Source organism: Tursiops truncatus, chromosome 5 (assembly GCF_011762595.2).
Source record: "Tursiops truncatus isolate mTurTru1 chromosome 5, mTurTru1.mat.Y, whole genome shotgun sequence".
In the NCBI taxonomy this organism is placed as follows: domain Eukaryota; kingdom Metazoa; phylum Chordata; class Mammalia; order Artiodactyla; family Delphinidae; genus Tursiops; species Tursiops truncatus.
The window spans coordinates 60,313,495-60,331,220 of NC_047038.1; the positions used below are offsets into that span (position 1 = coordinate 60,313,495).

The 17,726-nt window shown below is 34.2% G+C and overlaps 1 pseudogene; it reads right to left on the reverse strand.

Annotated features, from left to right (window-relative positions):
- Positions 1-3,774: 3,774 nt before the first annotated feature.
- On the reverse strand, positions 3,775-5,080 carry LOC101326837 (NF-kappa-B-activating protein pseudogene; annotated as a pseudogene).
- Positions 5,081-17,726: the final 12,646 nt, after the last annotated feature.

The following is a 17,726-nucleotide window of genomic DNA, read 5'->3' on the forward strand; positions in this document are numbered from 1 at the left end:
CAGCCATGGGAGTGGGACCCCTCCCTGGTGTCACTGGTGTAAAATTTTAAACTATTGTGCCTTGTTGGGGGCTGTGTTGAATGATTTTATTTAGGCCCTTCACCTTGGATCTGGAGGTAGACCTTTCCTGTTTCCTCTTTCCAATCTGCTTAACTTAGACGCAGAAGATCATTTTTAAAATTTGGAAAGAAATGCATCCATATTTTCTCCAAAACTATTTTTAAAACTCTATATGCATTATCATTCTAGCTTCAGGGTATACAGAATTTCACTCTATTAGAATTTGGAAAAATAAAGACAATATAAGTATTTCTTGCAGACATGGCTATTTTATATTCTTGTCATTGTGCATCAGTCAGAGAGATGTTTGTGCTAGTTGGCAATTCTATAGAAGAAATAGATTCAATTCTAAGTTACTAAACTAGGTGAAACTGATAAAAATTTATTTAGAAAACTCTAAAAGTTTTAGTTCTGAATATCTGAAAATGAGTGGATTATATAATCAAAGAAAACATTTCAACAAAGGAAAGCAATATAATTTGTTACTATAATTGACCAGTATGAAAGGTGCATTTCATTATGATTTCAGTAGATCATTTTAAAAACAAGTCTCTACATTAGTTTTCAAGAATGAAGTTTAAATAATTTGGTTTAATAATTAGAATATACTCAATATTATAATATTCATTTTATCAATGATACAGTATTTTTCCATCTTTAAATTGAATACTGTTTTCTCAAACTTAGTTATTGAGCCTTATCATGAATAGTAATTCAGAAATTATATTTTGGTTCAGTGATTCTCAAGGGGGGATGCCTTTTCCCCTTAAAGGAGTGTATTAAAATCTTGTAAGGAATGAGGGATAGAAGGGAGCTGTAGAGTTCGAAAAGCATATTTGGTAATAGAAAAAATGACGTTTCTGGGAAGGCAAAAATAAATCTGTTGTTTTACAGTCAAATTATGGAAAGGCAAAGCTCAGCAAATATATGGCTGGTGATGCCATTTCTTCAGTATCAGGGATTCTCAATCAGGAGAAGAGACCTTGTAGGGTAAAAATCCTCAGTCCCCTCAGGAGGGAGGAGGACAGTGAAGGGTGTTTTATATTTTCTGGAAGGGGGCACGGGTTAGAGATGTTGGAAAATGTTTCAAGGCTCATAGAGTTGTTGCTTAAAGTAATCACTGCTGTCAAAGGGGAAGCACTTTAATGAAAGAATAATGTTTATTAAGGAAACGACATTTTCAAAGTAATTTTGCTTTGCACATTCATGTTCATTGAATTGGATTAATTTCTATAATGGATACTGTAGTTAAATATTCAGAACTGTGTAAATACAATTGAGATAGGAATTACATTAAAATAGTAGGAAGAAATACGGACAAATTTATTTCTTAGATTAAAAAAGATAAAGTCTACTTGATTTTCAGATAGGGAGCTGATGGAAGCCAGTCATTCAGTGTTTTAGAACAAAAAGACAGTAATCTGATAAGGAAAGTAGGAGATGGAGGAAATGCCCTAAAGGGGAGCTTGGACATCTTTAATTTCTGTGATTATGTGAGAGAGGTGGGCTTTTCAGATAATGGAATAGAAGCCAATGTTAGTAAAAAGAATCCCAGCTTCCTCCTGCAGAGTTACAAACACGTGAAACTACAATAAGCCTCCTTCAGATTAGCAGCATGAGAGAGGCTCCCGTGTACATCTAGACCGTGAATTTATAGTTCATATTGATACAGTTCTAATTGTGTGTATATTTTTTGTGCAGGTTCACAAATAACAGTTGAAAACTATGTATTGTAGTTAATATCTGTACCTGCCTTCTTCTATTAGTGAATTGTGTTATTGTACCATTTACCAAAGAGGATGTTGTGGGTTTCCTGCATAGTTCTTCCATTATAGCTTTTCTTAATAACCATGACTTTGGGGGTCTTGAGTTTGTGTCTAGTGGAGGACAAGCTTGTTTACCTCCTGAAGCTTGTCATTACTGTTTGTTAATTTGAGGATAGGGCTGTCCTGGGGCTCAGAAGGAAGAGACTTGAACACAAGCAACAAGTTGTATTTGTGTGGTAGAGCTGGACTCAACCCAACTGCTAAGTTAGTATTGTTAGACATTTCACTTTACAACACAAAAATGAATCAGTGTCAAAGATTTTAGAATTATGGAAAGCTAAATCTATAAAAAGTTTAGAGAACCATCCAGCCAACTCTCTCATTTTAAGAGTGAATGATTCATATAGCCCAGAATACTTGCCCAAGGTCATCCATCCAGGGCCAAAGATAAGACAAGGATCCAAATGTACTAGCTCCCAATTCAGTGCCCTTCCTACTGTTTACTACTGTCTCTGTTCAACAAATTTTGGATTTCCTCCTTGTTATGTCTCAATACTCTTATTGATTTAAGTTTAACTGATAAAGAATTAACACTTCAGAAGTGTTAAGATTGATCAGTGTCATTACTTACATATTTTAATCACCTGCCAAACACACTGGCTCTGCTAGGATATAACTGGTATGTCAAATGTAAAGATTATTGTGTGTGATCACTTGGTTTTATGATTATGATGTGTTTTAGTAAATGCACTAGTTATATCCTTGCTGATGTATTTTTGCTGATCTTTCTTTTTTTTTATTAGCAAATCTCATTTTTAATTCCAATCACACATACCCATCATTTTGGCATTCAGTGCTACATATATATTTTACATAAAAATCCCATTTCTTGAAGAGGATGAACAAATCCTTACATGCCTCTGGTAATATCATTTTCCACTAAAAGTTTGATGTCTTTTAAAGAACATTATTTTCCACTTGTTAGAAAAAATAAATATCTTTCAAAGCACTTTAAAAATACAAAAATTTTACATGTGTTAAAATGTTATAATTTATGGGGTTAAATAAATGCAGTGTACTCTTCAAAAACACACTTAAAAAAAAACTTTAAAACTATTATAAGGAGAGAGGGCATTTTATAACAGCAAAGTCAGAAATTCCCCATCACTCAGATAATTTAAATTTATCCTAGGCACATAATAATGCAGCTCAAAACAACCTTAACAAAAACAGCCAAAACTTCTACTATCCCCTCCCCCTTCACTCGTATGTCCTAACAACTAAACTTTAACAAAAGGAGGGAAGGAAAAAGATCACGATCTCACAGTCCCAGAATTTTCCATTTCCCCCAAACTTAAAAGCCAACAGTAGCCATAAAAAAGTGAGAAAGTGAGGGGTTCTATATGAAGTTACAGATTAAACTGAATGACAGATGTAAAAAATAAACTGAAAAGTTTAACAGTGCTTAAAATGAAATCTGCTTATTACAAAGGACAGACTTTAAAAACGTTTAACATCATTTTAGCTTCATCCTTATGAAGCAACCAAGTTAAAACAATGAAAACAATGACTCATTATATTTTTCCTTATTAAACTCCTGATCATTGTTGACTCCCATCCATTTCTAGTATTCAAATAATGATCTAAACACAGCTCAGATAGAAATAATGTACTTACATTGGCACAACAGGAGACTTCCCAATATTTTATATTTGAAATAACCATTTTTAATAAGCCTATTAAGAATTTTAAAACTAATGTTCACGTTTTCAATTCAACAAGTCTGTGGGTTAGTTTGCTTTTTGGTTTGTTTGTTGGTTTTGGGGTGGAGGCATCAATAAGCAGCTTTTTATAGAAGGACTGAAAGAATTAAATAGAAGGCACAGTAGCACTGTAAAGCTTTTTCAGATCATGGTAATCTTTTTGTGTGTATATATGGAACCCAAACTTTCTTTTTTGTTGTTAAAAATGTCTGATGAACAATCAGAAAATCCTTATTTGTCCTCTTTCCCTTTAGTTTTTCTGTATACCATCTCTCGAAAACTGGCCAGAATCTTGTTTTCTCTCTTTCGTCTCTCTTCTTGGTTAAAGGATGCAAGGGCTCTCTTCTCATCAGCACTATAGATCTGGTTCTCTTTTCGCAGTCGCACAGCCTCCATTCGGCGATGCCTGCTACCACTCATTATGTAACCCGAGCATTCAAATGATGCAATTTCTTCACTTGTCAAGCCAATTTCACCTCTTCGTGGGATACGTTTTCCAGCTTTTACATATTCAGCCATAGCTGCACCTTCACCAGGTAACAGAGCATGGCCATAGTTCAAAGGTTTATCATCTTGAGAGGCAAGTGTTTTGGGAGCCTCTGGACCAATCAAATCTGGGGGTTCTTCAGGCTTTGATCGATCCTTCCAGGGATTCTCCAGAAACTCTTCTTGGGACTCTTTAGAACATGAATCACTGGAATCTTTTCTGCTCTTCTTAGACTTATTTTTCTTATATTTCTTCGATCTGCGTTTCTTCTTCTTTTCCTTTTTCTTGGCTTTCTTTGCTCTCCTTTTTGTATCTTCATCACTGGAGTCTGTTTCAGAATCAGAGTCACTGTCACTATCATTAGAATACTTCTTGTGTTTTCTTTTAGATGACTTTTTCTTCCTCCTTTTCTTGGACCTTTCTTTTAAATGACTAGACTTCTTCTTTTCTTCTTCTGAAGTAGAAGCTGAAGTGGTGCTTTTCTTTGGCTCTTCGTCCTCTACTGGTGTATGTTCATCAGAGTCTGGTTCTGGATTCTTTGGAGAAAGTCCCCATACTTCAGGAGCTCCTAATTCTCCAATCCTCTCTCTCTCACTTAATCTCTTCTGCCGCAGGCTCTCTTCCCTCTCCTTGTCCAGGAGGCTAGGCCATGGCTTGTCGCTCCCGCAGGGGCGTGAGTAGCCGCCATAATAGGCGGAGGAGGAGGCAGAAGCGAAAGCGGCTCCCCGCGGCGCGCAGGGCCGCTCTCGAGAGCTTGACCGCGAGCGGGAGCGGTAGGACTGGTTTTGGGAGCCTTGGCTGGGGCCACTCAGTTGATGGCTAAGGCCATTCCGGTCCCCGGACCGAGAGCAAGAGTGCGAGCGAGAGCGGCGGCCCCGCGGGGAGCGAGAGGTTTTGCTGGGCTTAGGGCTCTTCGACAAACTGCGACGCTTCCCCCCGGAGCCCGAGACCTCCCACTCCGGGCTGCGGGAGCCAGACACCGGATCCATAGCTGTTGCTGGGTCCCCGAAGCCGTGGGAGAAGGGGGCGCTCTCGCGAGCTGGGAGAATCTCTGTTGCCTTGGCTCCCAGGACCAGCAGCCGCGACACAAACCCGAGCCCGAGAAAACCTTGGAAACAGTTCCGAGTACGTCGGCAAATTCCTTCCCCGGACCTAGGCGGTCCTGCCAATGGGACGGGATGTGTGTATCCGTATCTGATCTTTCATAAAGTGAAACTTTTGTTGTAATGGTACATATCAATCAGACTGTAATCAATGTTACAAAATCAGCATTCTATGGAGAATGAAAAAATAAAGCACTAACTGGAAAAAAAAAGAATTATAGAGCACTCCTGCTGCAGTATTTTATGACATATTTTGGAAAACCAGAAGCAGAGTCAGAATCAACTTTGAAGACTAAGAGAGAGAAAGCTTAGATTTTCAGAAGAACATATAGCCTACATCCTCCAATCCCCTCATTTTAATGCTAAAAATAAGGAAATGATCCTGATCCTAAATTGCTATGGTCATGATGCTGGACCCTGACATACATGCCAATCTTCCAAGAGTCAACAAAGTCAATAAAACTTCTTAAAGTGTTAAAAGTGTTCAAATATTTTAGACTTGGTCTGACATTGGTATACTTATTTTGAATTTGGCTTTGATAAATTCATATTAAGTTTAAAAGACAATTATTTAGTTAAGTGGTACAAAAGAAATCAACAATTAGTTTTTAAAAAGAAGGAAGGAAAACTGTTCTTTTGTTATTACATCTGAAATATATGGCAAATACGTAAGTCTGGTACTTTAATAACTTTCTACCCTGATGTGAATTTCTTCACTTTCAATGGCACTTTACTACGTCATCTTTAAAATGAACATAAAATAGCAAGTTTTACAGGATATCACAACATATTCCCATGAGACTCCAAATCCACATAGGCTACTGAAACACCTAAAACAAGTACTAAGAAAATAGAGAAAAACAAAAGGCACTCCACAAGTAGGCGATGATCTTGAACCAAACTGAAGCCCTCTGGGAGGTCTATACTAAAAATTAAATATTAAGCAATAATTTAAAATAAAGTTTGGCTTCATTTGATTCTGATGTATTATTTCAAGTTTATTCCTCTTTTTCTAAATTGAATGTTCTTGATTCTATCATTACAGCTAATTCAATTAGTAAACCTAAAGTCAGGTAGTAAAGAGATACATGTAAGGGATGTTAAGTAGAAAAAAAAAATTTGGTTGAATTGTTCGTGGAACAGCAGTATTAGTTGAAAGCCTTTTATTCTATGATGAAATTTGGTGGGCTTAAAATTAATCCTAGCAGAAATCTGTTTCCTACAGAGATCTCCTCAGAACCATATACCCAGTATATAAATCCTCAAGAGCAACATCTAATAATTCAATTTTTAAAAAAACAAAAAACGGAACAAAGCAAAGCACAACACTGTAATATCTACTTTCAATCCAGCCATTACGGCCAAAAGAGGATGGGCCAGTTTTCCATCCTAAAATCAGCAAAATAGAAGGAAAGAAATATGAGTGTGTCTGTGTGTGAGTGTGTGATACGAACTTTGCACTGCAAAGATTGAAAGTTAAGCAACTCTAAACATAATTAAGAATTATATCTGCTATGATTCAAGTCATTTACACACCAACGGATATTCAGAAATCAATATTGGCAGTGCACAGACTTGAAACACATGAACAGACATGAGAAAAGAAGGAGCAAAACACCAACATCATCCCAAACAGTCCACAGTAACCTCTGTCTAGGAGGAGTAAAAAAGAGACTGATAATCAACGCTAAAAAACAATTGTAGTTATAATGGCTATATATGTAGCAATTTGATTAAATGTAGGTCTATATTATTCTTTATGAATGTACAGAAAATTTTGAATTTTGTTGATTCAGAGGTCCTTTATTTTGGTATACTTTTCCATGATGTAAATATTTATAATAATCCAAATATTTAATTCTACACTTATCATATGAGTGAACAGATACATATTTATTTATATGATTTAGGTTTACCTTTCCTATCAAAAAGTAATCATCTTAAGGGAAAAAAACTCTCCTATTCATCTTGTTTTAGTACTTAGTAAAATGTCTGACATATATAGTATGTGTTAAGTGAATGTGAAATATTAATGGAATCCATTATATAATACAAGATTGTATAACATACTTATATCCATTTTATATAAATCATTACCTAATATGGAATCTGTTCTTTTCACCTAATCAATTTTTTTCATAAATAAAAAGTAAGCATCATCATTTTTGCAGGTTGTTGCCTGTACATTATCTATCCATTTAAAGCATTGCATTTACTCGCTTAATCAGGCCGTCCTCTGCACTAATAATCATAATAATCATTGTTGCATATTTATCATATTTTAATTTTCACACTGGTTTTAACAACTTCTAGTAAATCTATTCTAAATATCCCTTCTTGGGGAAAAAACATTCTTTAGAGTACTACATTAGTGTTGGTACATTCACTTTCAAAATCTTGACATTTTAATAATGTTTTAAATACAACATCAGCATAGCAAACTTCCTAGCAAGAACAAATACGGCTGTTTCTACAAAGCAATTAAAATCAGTACTCAAAAATATGTTGCCACAAATATTTCTTTCACAGAATAAAAAAATAAATTATATTTTTGAAAGAAACATTTAGAAAATTATTTCTGTCCAAATTTGAACTTACATTTTAGTAATGCCCTAATTAGATACAGTTGCCTAATGTTACGTTTAAACTGCTCCTTCAACTCTTCCTGCTACATTTCAAATTTTGAGCACACACCTGAGTTAAAAGCTCTATCATAGTCATCTTTGCTTCTACTTTCAACAGTTCTGTAAAATAATTTAGCTTTTTGTCAATATGGTTATTAAATCAGGGTCATACTAAAGGCTGATCTAGCCCCAGGAAACACTCAAATGTACTAGATTCAAAGCTGCGTAATTCATGTGTCCTCGTGGAATTTTTAATTGATAAGAAAAAAATCCAGTCTCAGGTATTAGTTTCAATATTATTTAACGTATTTATATATCACATTATCATTAACTGTCAATTGGGGTCATATACAATTTGACATGAATTATTACTATATTAAATATCATGTAACAAATGATTAAAGATAGGTTTTTGATAATCATTGCTTATAGGCTGCCTTTCTTAAAATAATTTATCCTCCCTGAGAAACTGTTGAAATCAAAAGCATGTACTAAACATGATACACTGTGTGATTAAGTCTTTACATTTATCTATGTCTGAAAGTTAATAAAACTCTAGAGAAATAATAAGATTGCTTTCATTAAAAGTAGAGACTTCAGCCATTTCCGCAGAAGCCAATAATCTGTCATACTGCAAATAAGAGGAGCACAGTTAGCAGCAGAGGAGTCCTATAGGCTTTATGCAGAGTGTGCTTTGTTCAATGACAGAAAGGAAAAACTACAGCTTCTCCTAGACAGACGCTCCATATTCATTCCTATAGGGCATGCCAATTGAGAAACACATTTCTGAACTTTCTCACTCTTAACTCTGCCTTGCCATCTCTGGAACCTACTTTATTCGGGGTATATATCACATATAAATTATAAATACTCTATGCACATAATCATTCACTAGTGTTTTTTTTAATTACTATTTTTGTCATGGCCTGGGTCTCTAAGAAAACTTCATTGCTTGACAACTAAAGTTTAACTGTTTAAACGCCACTTCTTAAATATAAACATTTTAAGGGAAGTATATTTAAATTATTAGATTTCTCTGGTTCTTTTCTTTTTGGATTCTGTGTTCATTTTAATTTTTTTTAATATCTTTATTGGAGTATAATTGCTTTACAATTATGCTTTACAATGGTGTGTTAGTTTCTGCTTTATAACAAAGTGAATAAGCTGTACATATACATATATCCCCATATCTCCTCCTTCTTGCATCTCCCTCCCACCCTCCCTACCCCACCCCTCTAGGTGGTCACAGAGCACCGAGCTGATCTCCCTGTGTTAGGCGGATGCTTCCCACTAGCTATCTATTTTACATTTGGTCGTGTATATATGTCCATGCCACTCTCTCACTTTGTCCCAGCTTACCCTTCCCCATCCCCGTATCCTCAAGTCCATTCTCTATGTCTGCGTCTTTATTCCTGTTCTGCCCCTAGGTTCTTCAGAACCTTTTTTTTCTTTCCGTTTTAGATTCCATATATATGTGTTAGTATACGATATTTGTTTTTCTCTTTCTGACTTACTTTATTCTGTATGACAGACTCTAGGTCCATCCACCTCACTACAAATAGCTCAATTTCGTTTCTTTTTATGGCTGAGTAATATTCCATTGTATATATGTGCCACATCTTCTTTATCCATTCATCTGTCAGTGGACATTTAGGTTGCTTCCATGTTCTGGCTATTGTAAATAGAGCTGAAATGAACATTGTGGTACAAGACTCTTTTTGAATGATGGTTTTCTCAGGGTATATGCACAGTAGTGGGATTGCTGGGTCATATGGTAGTTCTAATTTTAGTTTTTTAAGGAACCTCCATGCTGTTCTCCATAGTGGCTGTATCAATTTACATTCCCACCAACAGTGCAAGAGGGTTCCCTTTTCCCCACACACTCTACAGCATTTATTGTTTCTAGATTTTTTGATGATGGCTATTCTGACCGGTGTGAGATGATACCTCATTGTAGTTTTGATTTGCATGTCTCTAAGGATTAGTGATGTTGAGCATCCTTTCATGTGTTTGTTGGCGATCTGTATATCTTCTTTGGAGAAATGTCTATTTAGGTCTTCTGACCATTTTTGGATTGGGTTGTTTGTTTTTTGATATTGAGCTGCATGAGCTGCTTGTAAGTTTTGGAGATTAATCCTTTGTCAGTTGCTTCATTTGCAAATATTTTCTCCCATTCTGAGGGTTGTCTATTCGTCTTGTTTATGGTTTCTTTTGCTGTGCAAAAGTTTTTAAGTTTCATTAGGTCCCATTTGGTTATTTTTGTTCTTTTTTCCATTCCTTTAGGAGGTGGGTCAAAAAGGATCTTGCTGTGATTAATGTCATAGAGTGTTCTGCCTATGTTTTCCTCTAAGAGTTTTATAGTGTCTGGCCTTACATTTAGGTCTTTAATCCATTTAGAGTTTATTTTTGTGTATGGCATTAGGGGTGTTCTAATTTCATTCTTTTATATGTAACTGTCCAGTTTTCCCAGCACCCCTTATTGAGGAGGCTGTCTTTTCTCCATTTATATTCTTGCCTCCTTTATCAAAGATAAGGTGACCATATGTGCATGGGTTTATCTCTGGGCTTTCTATCCTGTTCCATTAATCTATATTTCTGTTTTTGTGCCAGTACCATACTCTCTTGATTACTGTAGCTTTAGAGTATAGTCTGAAGTCAAGGAGCCTGATTCCTCCAGCTCCATTTTTCTTTCTTAAGATTGCTTTGGCTATTTGGGGTCTTTTGTGTTTCCATACAAATTGTGAAAAAATTTTTTCTAGTTCTGTGAAAAGTGCCATTGGTAGTTTGACAGGGATTGCACTGAATTTGTAGATTGCTTTGGGTAGTCTAGTCATTTTCACAATGCTGATTCTTCCAATCCAAGGACATGGTATATCTCTCCATCTGTTTCTATCATCTTTAATTTCTTTCATCAGTGTCTTATAATTTTCTGCATACAGGTCTTTTGTCTCCTTAGGTAGGTTTCTTCCTAGGTATTTTATTCTTTTTCTTGTAATCGTAAATGGGATTGTTTCCTTAATTTCACTTTCAGATTTTTCATCAGTAGTGTATAGGAATGCAAGAGATTTCTGTGTATTAATTTTGTATCCTGCTACTTTACCAAATTCATTCATTAGCTCTAGTAGTTTTCTGGTAGCATCTTTATGATTCTCTATGTATAGTACCATGTCATCTGCAAACAGTGACAGCTTTACTTCTTTTCTGATTTGGATTACTTTTATTTCTTTTTCTTCTCTGATTGCTGTGGTTAAAACTTCCAAAACTATGTTGAATAACTTCTCTGGTTCTTAAACAGAGTGTGTGGAACTTAATTTAGTCTTTCCTTATTACTCCACTACTATGTAAGAAAATCACTGCAGATTTAATAATCTCTTGTGATACGTATTTAGTGGGGTCATACTATGAATCTTGGATTCCTGAAAAATCCTCTAATGATGGCTTATCTGTTTTTCTTGCTTCCAGTTCACAAAGGTGAATTTCACTTCTTGGTGATAGAACATAGAACTTCTCCTAGATCCATGACTAAATCAAATACCATATCAATGTCTTACCCTTCAGGAAATCTTTTTCACTATTTCTATTACTTCTAAAACTTGAGACTAGCATTTAAAACTTCACATATTTTTCATGAAGAATTAATGAAATACAAACACCCCTTCAACTTACTTTAACTAGAATTGTGCCAAGTTTTGTTTTGTTTTTGTTATTATCAGAGCAAAAACATCTGGACCTAAATTTAACTGAAAGCCCAACATTGAAAGCTTTGGAGTTAATGGTATCCAAGATGCAATCTGATATCAATATTTTGATTATTGCACTATTTCTATTGTCTTGATTTCTATTTTCTTGATCAAAAGAGGTCAAATTTTGATATGGTGAGGCCTAGAATCCACCTCAGTTACTGTGGAGTATAAGAAGCCAAGGTTTTCACCATGTAGTGACTGATAAAGAAGCAAGCAGATGCAGTCCATAATTGATAACTATGTCTGTTGATAGCAAATAAAGTGGACTAAAACCACAGTGCTTTTAATCAGACCAAAGGCTTACACTGATCTCAGCAGAAATTTCATTTACAATATCTAGACTGCTGGGTTTCAATTTTGGCAAATCTGTATAGTTTAAAAGGATTGGAGAGCAAATTATTCTGAACAGTACTTGAGACATAGGAGATCAGTTAAATGGCTGCTTTCCTATTGTTTTCTTTTTGGTATTACTTAAAGGAATCCTTTGCTTTGATCAATAAATCTGTGTGGAAAACAGATGTTTATGTGGACAAGGTAAACCATCTGGCCAAGAGTTTTCACTGTGGGAAAGATTTAATTAGGAATTAAATTATATTAGGGCCATAATGGTAATCAGACTTCCTATTTCTTCTTGAGTCACTTTGGGTAATTTCTTTCTTTCAAGGAAGTTGTCCATTTGTAATAGAGAGGCTAACACTAATTTGGTCTAATAGCTTATAAAACTCAACCCTCTCACTTTGCTTTCTGCCCCATATCTATGCAAGTTGATATGAAAGCTCAGATGAAAGCTGGATTTTGTTGACATTATCTACTATTTCTGTTTCATTGATTTCCATTATTATCTGTACTATTTCCTTTTTTTTCCTTAATTAAGGGTTAATTTGTCTCCTTCTTCTGACATATTAAGATGGGTGTTTACACAATGTATTTAATAATTTTATCTCTCTAATTTGAAAGCATTTGAATAAGAGTAATAATTTGTGGCATTTGAAGTAACTAATCTTCCCTGAAAACCACTTTAGCTGCATCCCTAAATTTGAATAGGTTATGTGTTCATTTTCATTCAGTTTCAAAATACTTTCTAATTTCCCTGTGATTTTGCAATTAAAAGTTATGGTTGTGGTGGTGGTAAAGGTTTATTTATTTTAAAATGTCTCGGGTTTTTCTAGAGATTTTGTAATTAAATAACATTATGGAGAGAAACATCCTTTATATGATTTTTTAAATGTTTAAAATTTGTTGATACATGTTTTATGACTCATTTTATGGTTTAATTTGTTGAATGCTCTATTAATATTTGAAAATAATATGTTAGCTTTTTTAATGGAGTGTTCTATAAATCATTTTAATTAATTTTTTCAATTATTTTATATTTATTAACATACTCAACATGTCCAATCATCATTTGTTTGTGTCAATCTCTATTTCTATCTGGTATCATTTCCCTTTGGCCTGAGAATCTTTTTTTTTTTTTCAACATTTATTATTTAAAAAATCTTAAAATCCTACTTTTCCTTAACATATATTGAATTGCAGAACTATTGGTGACAAATTCTCTTTGCTTTTATTTTTGGAAATATTTTTCTTTGCTTTAAAGGATATTCTCACTGGATATAATATTCTCTGTTGACAGTATTTTTTTTTTTCTTTCATCACTCTAAGAAACTTGTTGTATTGTCTTCTGGTTTGCATAGTCTGGAGTCATCCCTATATGTGTTCCTCTGTACAAAAAAAAATCTATTTTTCATTTCTTTAAAGACTTTATCACTTGTTTTTAAAGCAATCTTATTGTGATATGTTTTGTTGCAGAATTTTTTAATTTCTTTTTTGAATGAGTTCCTTGATATTTATGTATTTGTAGACATATTTTTCAATGAATTTGGGAAAGTATCACTCAGTATTTTTTTTTTTTTTTTTTTGCGGTACGCATGCCTCTCACTGTTGTGGCCTCTCCCATTGTGGAGCACAGGCTCCGGATGCGCAGGCTTAGCAGCCATGGCTCATGGGCCTAGCCACTCTGCGGCATGTGAGATCTTCCCAGACCGGGGCACAAACCCATGTCCCCTGCATCGGCAGGCGGACTCTCAACCACTGCGCCACCAGGGAAGCCCTCACTCAGTATTTTTATAAGCACCTACACTCATGTGTTAGATCACTCAAAATCAATCTACAGATCACTGAGGCTCTTTTTTTAAAAGCTTTTTTTTTCAGTCATTTTTCTTTCTCTGTTTCAATCTGAATACATTTCATTGCTATGTTTTTAAATTCCCCGATACTTTCTTTATGCAGTGTTTAATCCACTGTCATATGCAGTAAGATTTTAAATTCAGATATCATATGTTTTACCTCTAGGAGTTTTACTTGAGTCTTGTTTTATATTTTCCATTTGTTTGCTCATTATGTTCATTTTTTCCTTTAAGTACTTGTAAATAGTTTTTAACAGCAGTTTTAACATCTGTGCTAATTTCTTATTCCTAGTTTTCTAAGGACTGAATTTTATCTCGATGATTTTGCTTTTTGTTATATCTATTGATATTTGATTAGATGCTAGAGTCTGTAATTTTGATTTTCTGAATGTCTTTATCAATGTATTGATAAAGTTTTTTTTTAATCTGTATTATTTGTTAGGTTAAATAAGAATAACCCATTTAAAAAATATTTCCACTACTTCCTATTAATACAAAGATGAGAATAAAAACAAATTCATCATATCAAAATATTCCTCACAGTGTGAGATTTTTCTACCAAGTAAACAAGTTGTGCCATTTTCTAGGAGTTTACTATTACAAGTTTATTTAATTGCTAAGAAGTGAAGTTTCATTTCTCAGTAAGGAGCAGTTCAGGGCCACCTGGACATCCAAATCAGTTTATTATTGTTTTCTGTAAAGCTCAATTTCTCTAACAAGTTGCAGGGAGTCATTGCCCAAAAATTGTCAGAACCACCACTGCAACTTCTAGGCCAGGAAATTAGGTAATTCTCTCCTAGAGGAATTTTTTTTTTTTTTTAATGCAAGTCAATACATGAAGACTTATAGGGATTTCTCACAAAACACATTAGAAAGTTTGAGCCTTGTACAGGAGATACCTTCTCAGGGAGTGTTGGAGAAAGGAATACTCTCAGTTTTTGAACATGCAAGTGGGAGACTTATCCCTCTAGTGAAGTTGGTGGAATAAGAAAAAGGGAGGCCTAGAATATAGCTCTTATCCAAACTCTGTGAACCCAATTGGATATATGGATTGAGATCTGTGTATCACTTATTAGGAGACATTAGTAACTGGAGTACACCAAAGTGAGAATTCCTAGCATTGTAACATCTTGAAAATTTTTACTACATTTATTCTGCATAACATTTGTGGGTAAAATTTGATCAAAAACCTCACATTTTTTCTTCTGGAGCCCTTCATCTACTATGTATACTGCCTCACAACCTATCCTAAACGCCTACTCTTTGCCGTTTCAGAGGAGAAAAACCTCATTCTCTCCCTGACTTTGATGACATGTTAGCTACTGTATAAAGCAGAAAAGGGGCATGGGGCATGCCATATATTAATGGACTTAGTTTAGTTGGAGTGAAGGCAATATTAAGGCAGGAGAGAAGGACGTTAAGATGGGTACAAGCATAGGTAAATATCCCTCATCTCACTGCTTCTTTAAATTAGGTCTTACATAAATAATGTTTTTTGTAAATTCAGAGGTTCGATTATCTATTGGGAATAAGGAGGAGAAAAGGGGAAATTTAGTAAATAAAATTTGAAATAAATGTTATGGAAAATGGGAGATTAAACTAAATGAGAAATATAGTAGGATTGCCAAACATTTTTGATAGTCTATTGGAGTCGTTAATCATTAATTTAGAGTAGAACCAATTTTCCTCGTATATTACTTTCTCTCAGTGTTCTCTCATCTTCTCAGGTAAACTGTCCAATACAGTGACACAAAGACACAGCAAATGAATATTAAAATATGGGTTAAAATTGACTTCTTTTCATTCTAGCCCATATGTTTAACAACTTTGTACTAAAATATATGTGTATATAACATATATGTGTATATACTTAGAAGTTACAGCCCTTATAGTGAAGAGTATTATTCAAGTATGTTAATCTTATATCAATTAATAAAAAAAACCTAGACACATTTAGAAACTCTCACCATCCATCAAGTTTTCTTTAGTACACCTTCCTTTATATACATTAAATACTAAAAAGGCTTTTTACAAAAACAAAATATTTTATAATTCTTCTTACCTTTAAGGTTTAATGTTTACTATTGGAGTTACAGAAAAATTATGAAAATGCTTGAAACTTTGCACCAAAGGCAATGGCTGCAAAAGCTTGTTATTGAAATGGAGCAATGGGTTGCAAAAAAAAAAAAAAAAAAAAAAAAACGAATTGAAACTCAATCAGCATCTCTTTCTCTCCACCTTCCCCCAGACTTGTAGAAGATAGAGTTTGAGAATTACCTACCCTTTCTTTAACATGTTTTGTATAGCATGTATGAAAAGAAATCATCTGAATATCATTATGAATTATTTATTCTCTCTAATCCAAATTTAAACTGAGACCAACTATAATTTACCTAAAAATACTAAGAACTCGTGAGTAATAAATTACACAAAAATCCCATGTAAATGTGAATACTTTTAAAAAAGAAACCTATGGAGGGGGCACTGTGGAAAAGACTTCTAAACAAATGTCAGCAAATTTTTGACTAGAGGAGGGATTGATAAAAATGGAATACTCAAAAGCAGTTTCCAAAAGCAGATGGAGATTCAAATTAATAAAAACCAAAACTATCTATTAATTTGAACTCTACAATAGAAAATAAATTGCTTTGCAGAATTCATACTCCCAGCTAGCCAAAATATTCATGCAGAAGCCAGAGAAACTGGCTGGAACCTTTAAAGTAGATACCTGCTTTAGATAAGAGTTGAGAAGAGAAAATTAACCCTAATACTTCATGCCTTTCTAAATTGACTTTTCAGTAATGAAAAATGATTCTGGAATATCAATGTCTGTGTAGGGTATAGAAAAAAACTTTAAGAGGAAAAGACTTACAGCAGGAAAACCAACAAAAGTGCTCATTGTTACTTAAATTAATTATTAAGTCATTAAAAATAATCATGTCCCCTGATTTGGAAATCTGAATTGTGATCACAGCTTTGTGAAAATCAGTCACGTTAGTGTATTATTGATGGTTTGAACTCCCAATTATGAAAGACTCAGAAGACAGCTAATGGCTCCTATCACATGAATTTGTAGAGAAAATTAAATATAATATATTACTTAATGAAGCATAGAGGCTATTAGTGCTATTACCTGTAAACACTTGCAGAAGATGAAAAAGAGGATTAGTTTTGTGTTGCTCCAAACCCTCAAGTGACATATAGCAAGGTCAACTGGAAAGGATGAGGAATATTAGAATGTTGTGAACAGACAGTAATAGAGTTGAATTGTAAACAGAAACAACCCTTAAAAAGAAGGAAATATAATTCTACTTAGGACATTCTTTTTAAAGAGAGTACATATTCAAAGATTACCATGAATATTTCCATGATTTCAGACATAAGAAAAAAATAGCATCATGACTTTAATTTTATCTTGGGTCATTCTAAACTTTATATTACTTAAAGAAGGTAAAATGGATAGTATATTAGTCAAGATTCTCCTGAGAAACAGAACCAATAGGAGATATACAGATCTTCCTTGACTTATGAGAGGGTTACATTCTAATAAGGCCATCATAAATTGAAAATATTGTAAGTCAAAAATGCATTTAATACACCTAACCTACTGAACATTATAGCTTAGCCTAACCTACCTTAAACATGCTCAGAACATTTCCATTAGCCTACCGTCAGGCAAAATTATCTAGCACAAAGCCTATTTCAAAGAAAAGAATATCTCACATAATTTATTGGATACTGTACTGAAAGTGAAAAACAGAATGGTTATATGGGTACAGAATGGGTTTGAGTGTATCATTTGTTTACTATTGCGATCACATTGCTGACTGGTAGCTGCAGCTCACTGCCAGTGCCCAGCATCATGAGAGTAGCATAATGCATATTGCTAGCCCAGGAAAACATCAAATTCAAAGTACAGTTTCTACTAAATGCATATCATTTTTGCATCTTCATAAAGTTGAAAGATCATTAAGTCAGGGATCATCTGTCTAGA